Source organism: Sinocyclocheilus grahami, unplaced genomic scaffold, assembly GCF_001515645.1.
Source record: "Sinocyclocheilus grahami isolate Dianchi unplaced genomic scaffold, SAMN03320097.WGS_v1.1 scaffold247.1, whole genome shotgun sequence".
NCBI lineage: Eukaryota > Metazoa > Chordata > Actinopteri > Cypriniformes > Cyprinidae > Sinocyclocheilus > Sinocyclocheilus grahami.
This window is the reverse complement of record NW_015505426.1, coordinates 1,039,390-1,046,129: the sequence shown is the minus strand read 5'-3', so window position 1 is coordinate 1,046,129 and position 6,740 is coordinate 1,039,390. Positions and strand designations below refer to the sequence as shown.

At 37.8% G+C, this 6,740-nt stretch overlaps 1 protein-coding gene and 1 long non-coding RNA gene across 2 annotated transcripts in view; one reads left to right on the top strand and one right to left on the bottom strand.

The window, feature by feature from the left end:
- LOC107598188 (transcriptional activator GLI3-like) overlaps positions 1–6,740 on the top strand; it is a 134,026-nt gene that overhangs the window by 61,927 nt on the left and 65,359 nt on the right. The window lies entirely within an intron of this gene.
- Positions 5,152–6,740, bottom strand: part of LOC107598191 (uncharacterized) — a 19,546-nt gene continuing 17,957 nt past the window's right edge. The window contains exon 3 of the long non-coding RNA XR_001610529.1: positions 5,152–5,221. This is a non-coding gene — a long non-coding RNA (uncharacterized lncRNA). The remainder of the gene's footprint in view (positions 5,222–6,740) is intronic.

Sequence of the window (6,740 nt, the reverse complement as noted above, 5' to 3'; positions counted from 1 at the left end):
TGTTTTGATGTATTTTAAAGAGTTGGCAGTCAAAATTAAAACTGAATGATAGATATTCTTCATTCTTTATGACAAATAAGATAATGTGAATTACAGAATGTACAACGTTTTTAAAATGTATCAATTGCGGTGTACAGCGTTTATTATGAGGGGGTAGAATCCACAGTGTTTTGATGTATTTTAAAGAGTTGGCAGTCAAAATTAAAACTGAATGATAGATATTCTTCATTCTTTATGACAAATAAGATAATGTGAATTACAGAATGTACAACGTTTTTAAAATGTATCAATTGCGGTGTACAGCGTTTATTATGAGGGGGTAGAATCCACAGCTCAGTACTCACTACTCAATACTCATGAGTACTTTTATATAGGCTACTCTTTTACTCTTACTCAAGTAGTTTTTTGGACAAGTACTTTTACTCTACTCACACTACATTTTTTGGAAGGTAATGGTACTTTTACTTGAGTATATTTTTTCAGTACTCTTTCCACCACTGATTAAAAGCAGTCCTGACCACAAGCATCTATCACAACAGACCCTAGGCCTGCCCCCCGAAGGGTCTTACCACAGCCATTAGATAGCTTACACTTTCCTGGTGTGGTTATAATAACCCTGCATTCTCTTGGTCTTCCAATACTCATAACCTCTTATCTGATGTAACCTAAACCCCAGTCAACTTTAACCCATGTTGCCCGGGCCGCCCCCTCAAGACTAACAAAAGGCAATTGTGAAAGGCCCAACAGTGGCAGCGGCCAATTGTCCCACCTCTTTGTCCCGACAGACCCTGGATCGGCTAAATGCTGAAACTGATCCAAGATCAGTCTAGGCGTGTCTGGGGGATCTTCAGAAGGGGAAACCCCAAATAATACAGTGAGAATGTGGAGTTAGAGTTTAAAAAAAGAATGAAATGCAATCTTGAATGGTTTTGAGAAAGAGTAGCTTGTAGGGAGTAAAGTAATCCAAGTTTGATTTCAAATGGGAAAAGATCACTGGATTATTTCAAATTAATGAAAGATTTGTAGTTTAGAATTTTTTTAAGGATGTAAATATATATATACGTCGTAACTAATCATATATCATCCTTTTCCACTAATAATTTATATAATAATTATTAACATATTTACACGTTGAATACATCAGATTAATTTAGAGTCAACAAAGGAAATACTGTATAATAAAATAATTATTACTATTATTTGATTATGCATAAGAATTATTATTATCGTTATTATTATGTGTTTATTTATAAATAATAATTATATTATATGTAACAATGGTTTATTCTTTGTAATTTTTATCTATAAATGATTAAATATAATTTTTTTTAAGTATTTGCATAATGGTATTTTAAAAAAAATATTTTTATTAGATTATTCTTATAAATAAACATGTCAGCATGTGCAGCAGTGAAAGGGACATTCAAGTATGGGGTGTAATCAACCCCATGACTTTGGGCTGTTAGTTATGCTTTACCTATTGGGGTACAAGAATATGCAATGCATGAACATTTCTCTTTTCCCATTTCCTTCTCCTTTACCTTAAAGGGGTCATATGATGCAATTTAAATTTTTCCTTTCTCTTTGGAGTGTTACAAGCTCTTGGTGCACAAAGAAGATCTGTAAAGTTGCAAAGACTAAAGTCTCAAATCCAAAGAGACATTCTTTATAAAAGTTAAGAGTCAGCCACACCTACCTAAAACGGCTCGTTCTATCATCCCCCCACATACCTACGTCACTATCTGAGAAGATTTGCATAACGCCGCCCAAATGTTCACGCAAAGAAAGAAGGCGTAACTTTTATTCTCTCTGTAGTATTGTTGCCGCCGCCGCCATGTCGTGAAGGCGCTGTGTGCTTCGTTGTGAAAGCGAAACTACTTTCTTTGGCCTTTCAAAAGAGGACGATATCGCTTCGTCATGCCTGGAGCTGATCCGTGCTGGTCGCTGAGGAAATACTTCAACTTCGCGCTGTCGATCGCTGGATCGGCTTTCACCGTGGACGAAGAGGAGTCCAGCCTGGGGTCGTCATGCAAAATAATGTTATTTTTAGCAGCATCATATGACCCCTTTAATACTTTTATTCCTTTCCACTTTCTCTAACCACACGGAGTAAAAGTTTATGTAAAGTTTAGCTGGAGTCTGTAATTGTGCATGCTTGGTAGGGAGCATTCCCACATGGTTAGCTAAAGACTGGCGCAGGGCTGCAAAGCATTCATCTGTGGACCGGCTCCCCTGGCCTGACAGCTCAAAGGAACCGACTGTGCCACCACAATGGCCTGATTGGTCCTCTTTGGAAGGAGCAAAGGAAGGGGGGCTTCCCTCCTCTGCAACTCACATCATTTGCTAGGCAGGTGGACAACAAAGTCCTCTGATTCTATTGTTGCTGCCTGGACCGTGAGAGGGAGAGAGAGAAAGAGAAAGAGAAAGAGAGAGAGATGTTCGTGTGCTTCAACTGAATGAACCTGGTCGTCATGGAATAATTTGTTAATTAAAAAGGAGAAAGGGGCAAAAAGGCACCTGCTGTTCAGAGTGAGAGAGAGGACAGAGGGACATGGAGAATGAGAGTGCACAATCGTTTTGGTATTGTTGGTTTGTCATACTTTTTCATGGATGCCAGAGTGATGAAATGAACAAGAATGAAGGAAGCATGAAGAACGGAGGGAGGGAAGTGAAGAAGCAAGGACAAATAGAGGAAAAAAAGAGGGAAAACTTTGGAAGTTTGTCAGGCTTCAAGTTTGTCACGTTTTAAATAATTTGAGAAGAGTTCAGTGTAAACCGTGTTGGGGAAGCCTCTTTGAAACTTGTCAAACTTGAGGCTACTAATAATTAAAATTTTATAAATACATTGAAATAAATAATTTTATATATCACTATAAAACGATGTAAAATGTCACACAGGTTCAGGGGCTAAATTAATCTGTGAATTATTTGAGGGGTTAAGGGGTTTTAGTTAAATTATAGCTTGTATATAGTATAATTGCAGTTGATTTTCCTCGAAAAGAACTGTCATTTCTTTAGTTAAAACCAGCAGAACAGATCTACATTGGAAACTGGATCTTGCACCTTGGTGACAAAAGGCTAAGGTGCATGGTTTAACTTTCTGAACTAAATAATATTTTTTAATTTGTTTGTTTTTGCTGATTCACTGTAGCTTAAAGTTTTTTTAATACCAAAAATTAATTCAGGTGTATTTTGAGATTGTGATAAGCCTTTATACCTCCGGAAAAAAAGATGGGCCTATCAAATGGATGAAAAGAGAGCCCGAGCGAACAGAAAGAGAGAGGCAGAGGTGACATCCCTCTTTTAAGCGGCCATTTAAATGATCAGCAGCAAATAGAAGCGAATGTCATCTGACAGAAATAAAGTTCCTGTTAGCAGCATGGCCGGAAAGTAATTTACAGATAGTCTGTCCTGGCCCATCTTTGTGGCGTGCAGATAAGTGTTCATTTCAGCAGGCGGATAGCAGCCACTCTCCCTTACTCAGCCCTATTCTGCGACACCTGTGATAACAGCTTGTGGAGCCTAATTGAAAATGGGGCCTCAAAATGGATTTTCTCCTTTCCTCTTCCTGTCTCTCTCCCTCTCTGAGCTGTTTATTCTGACGTTCTTTTCATTTTTTTGTCCTGTCTGACCTGTCCCCCCGCCCCCTTTTTTTTTCTCTGTTTGGTGCAGGGCTGTTACACTAACGGGGAATTATTGAATGGATGTGTGGATATGTGTGTATGGGGGTAATTCCGGTATTCCCAAGTGGAAGGGAATTTAGGTTTGCTAAATGTGCTATGGGATAATTTCTCACACCAATGACAGTGTGGTGACAGCCATATGATCCGTCTTATTAATGAAATCATTGATCACTTGATGTGACTCATAATCGACACTCTGTCCTGCTGTTCTCCACCTCCCTCGTGCTTCCACCACCACTCTTCTATTTTTCCCTAGTATGCATCAGTGCAATCAGTTGTCTACTGTTCATTTATTGATCTCAGCATTTTTGGTAGGCCATATAAAGCAGCGATATTAGGACAAAATTGGCTCAGACTTCCTGTCAAGTTAAGTCAAGTCACCTTTATTTTTGTAGTGATTTATACAATACAGATTGTGTCAAAGCACCTTCACAGAGATAAACAAAAAAAAATAGCAGAGGCAATTATGGAAACTCAGCTATGACAGTTTGTGACCGTTCGAGTTCTGCTGTAAAACAGCTCTAAAGGCCAATAGTTTTCTCAAGTTAGTGCACAAAACATTTTATCTTAGCACTAAGAGTTCTCCTAAATAGCAGTAAAAGTTCTTAGATAAGAGTTTCCTCTTAAAACCTATACACAAAGCTGCTGATATCAACTTTTAGAGATGGCGAGTAAGCGTTGTGTAAACTGTATCTTTGCGATGGACACTGACTCAGAAAACACTATAGTTTATACTTAAATAATTAAAATATCTCATTGCTAATTTTTTTAACCGACACATTCATAGTCATTATAAAGGGTTTTTGAAGCGAAGTGATGCATTTGTGTAAGAAAAAACACCAGTTGCCTAATAAGGACGGACCTGAACTCTATAGGTGCACATGAGGATCTGGCTTTTTTCCCCTCTTTCTTCTTTTATTTTCTCTTCTCTATCATTTCTCTTGTTTACTGTGGATATTTTTATAGGATCCTTACATGTAAATGGGGCTAGGGACAGAAGTAAATGGTCATTATTAAAATAATGTTTAAAGTTTAAAGCATTTTACAAGAGACACATAGTAACAAAAATAATGAAACTGCTTGGGAGATGTGGTGGGACTGGGAGGGGGGTGTTCTGAGTCATGGCACCAACCTGTCACAGTTCTGCTGGTGTGCCCTAGTTGGCTACCAGGGGGCTGTTTCATAAAACAAGTTGACCAAATAAGCCAGGCTTATTTCAGTTAGTCTGACTTATTTTCACTTGATTTGGTTTCATAAAGCAAATTTACCATAGCTTAAGATCAGTCACTCTGGCAACTTATGCTGGGAAACTAATCTGGTCCGGAGCAGGCTAACTGTCAGGCTAAGCTGAGCTCCTCTAACACTGACCAATAGGAACACATTGATATTACCACTGTCTCTCTCACATACAATTAGTTGACTTTATTATTAGTCCAAAAATAAAAGCATACAGAGAATGCAACTTAAATAATCAAATAAGTAAAAAAATAGGCTACAACCAGCTGTATTTCATGTATTGTGCCCAAAATGTAATGACCCTTTTTTTTTTTTTTAAAGATATATGAAAACATTTTAACATAGTTGCTACTTGCACATTAGTTGATCTGCAGTTTCTAGCCGTGCAGCCTTTCTCTCTGGTTTTATGACAGCTGTACCTTTTATGGTTATTAGTAGAACATTAAAACATTACAATCTAAAATTGCTCTTTAAAGCATTAAAGCATTAAAAACACTGAATTAAAAGTTAAAACCACTGAATTAAAAATGAAAATAAATAATAGAAATTAGACTACATTTGAACTGATAAGAGGAACACACATTTAACTCATTTGAGATAGTAGGGCTGTATTAGCCAGCTTACATTTGATTTACAGTTACTGCTATGATAAAAAAATACACTTATATGTAGGATTAAAATTCTACATGTGTCATATTTAATGTCCAACAACATATATTTTAGCAGAATGTATATTTTATTCAGAATTATTGCGCTATTATTCTATTCTGCTCCATCTGTGTAGCACACATGTGCGCAGCAGCTCTCGTTCACTTACGTAAACCTCACCCACTCCTGACAGCAAAATGGATATATTTGCATGACTTTCTAACATTTACAGATGAAAAATATACCTGTGATGTGTCAATCATGCACGGAGGAAAACACAATGTCTCAAATGCGTTAATCAGCACAAATATGCGCCGTTTGCCATGGTGGATCAATTTGATGCTGCTTAAGAATAAGCGTGCACATCAAATTATCCTGACTCATTGAACCTGGATTGAATTAGTGAGATTGCGTGAATTTAAATGGTCGTTTATGAAACCGCTTTAGTCCCGATTGATTTGTTAGGTTATTTCAAGTCAGGTTTTGGACTTGAATCCCCGCTTTTCATAGCGTCTTTTATGAAACAGCCCCTAGATGTCACTGTGTGTTTGTTTGAGCACATGGCTTGTTGTGTGTTTGTGTGCCATGTGCTCTCCTGTCTATTGTCTTACACCGCCCTTCTTATCTCATTATTGTTTTAAACCCAAATTCAGTTATTCTCATAGCGCCACCTTCTGGCAGCAGGAAGTGACATGCTTAACACTGTTATGGAATCCTAGGAACATATTAAAAATCCGTCAGCAACTGTTTCATAGGCTGGCAACTTGCTAGAAACATACTAAAACATGCTAGCAACACTTAGCTAAGTGCTAAAGCATGCTATTAATGCAGTGAAACAAGAAGTTTCTGTAACTCAGACATGCAGTGTCCAATCTGCCCCAAATTTAACAAGTTTGATAAGAGTCCTGTCCTGAACACATCTACATGCCCGTTTTCGGTTATAGTCATAGCGCCACCTGCTGGCAACAGGAAGTGACATGCTAAGCACTGTTATGGACTCCTAGGAACATTAAAAATCGTCAGCAACTGTTTCATAGGCTGGCAATTTGCTAGAAACATACTAAAACATGCTAGCAACACTTAGCTAAGTGCTAAAGCATGCTATTAATGCAGAGAAAGAGGAAGTTACTGTAACTCAGGCATGCAGTGTCCAATCTGCCCCAAACTTCACAC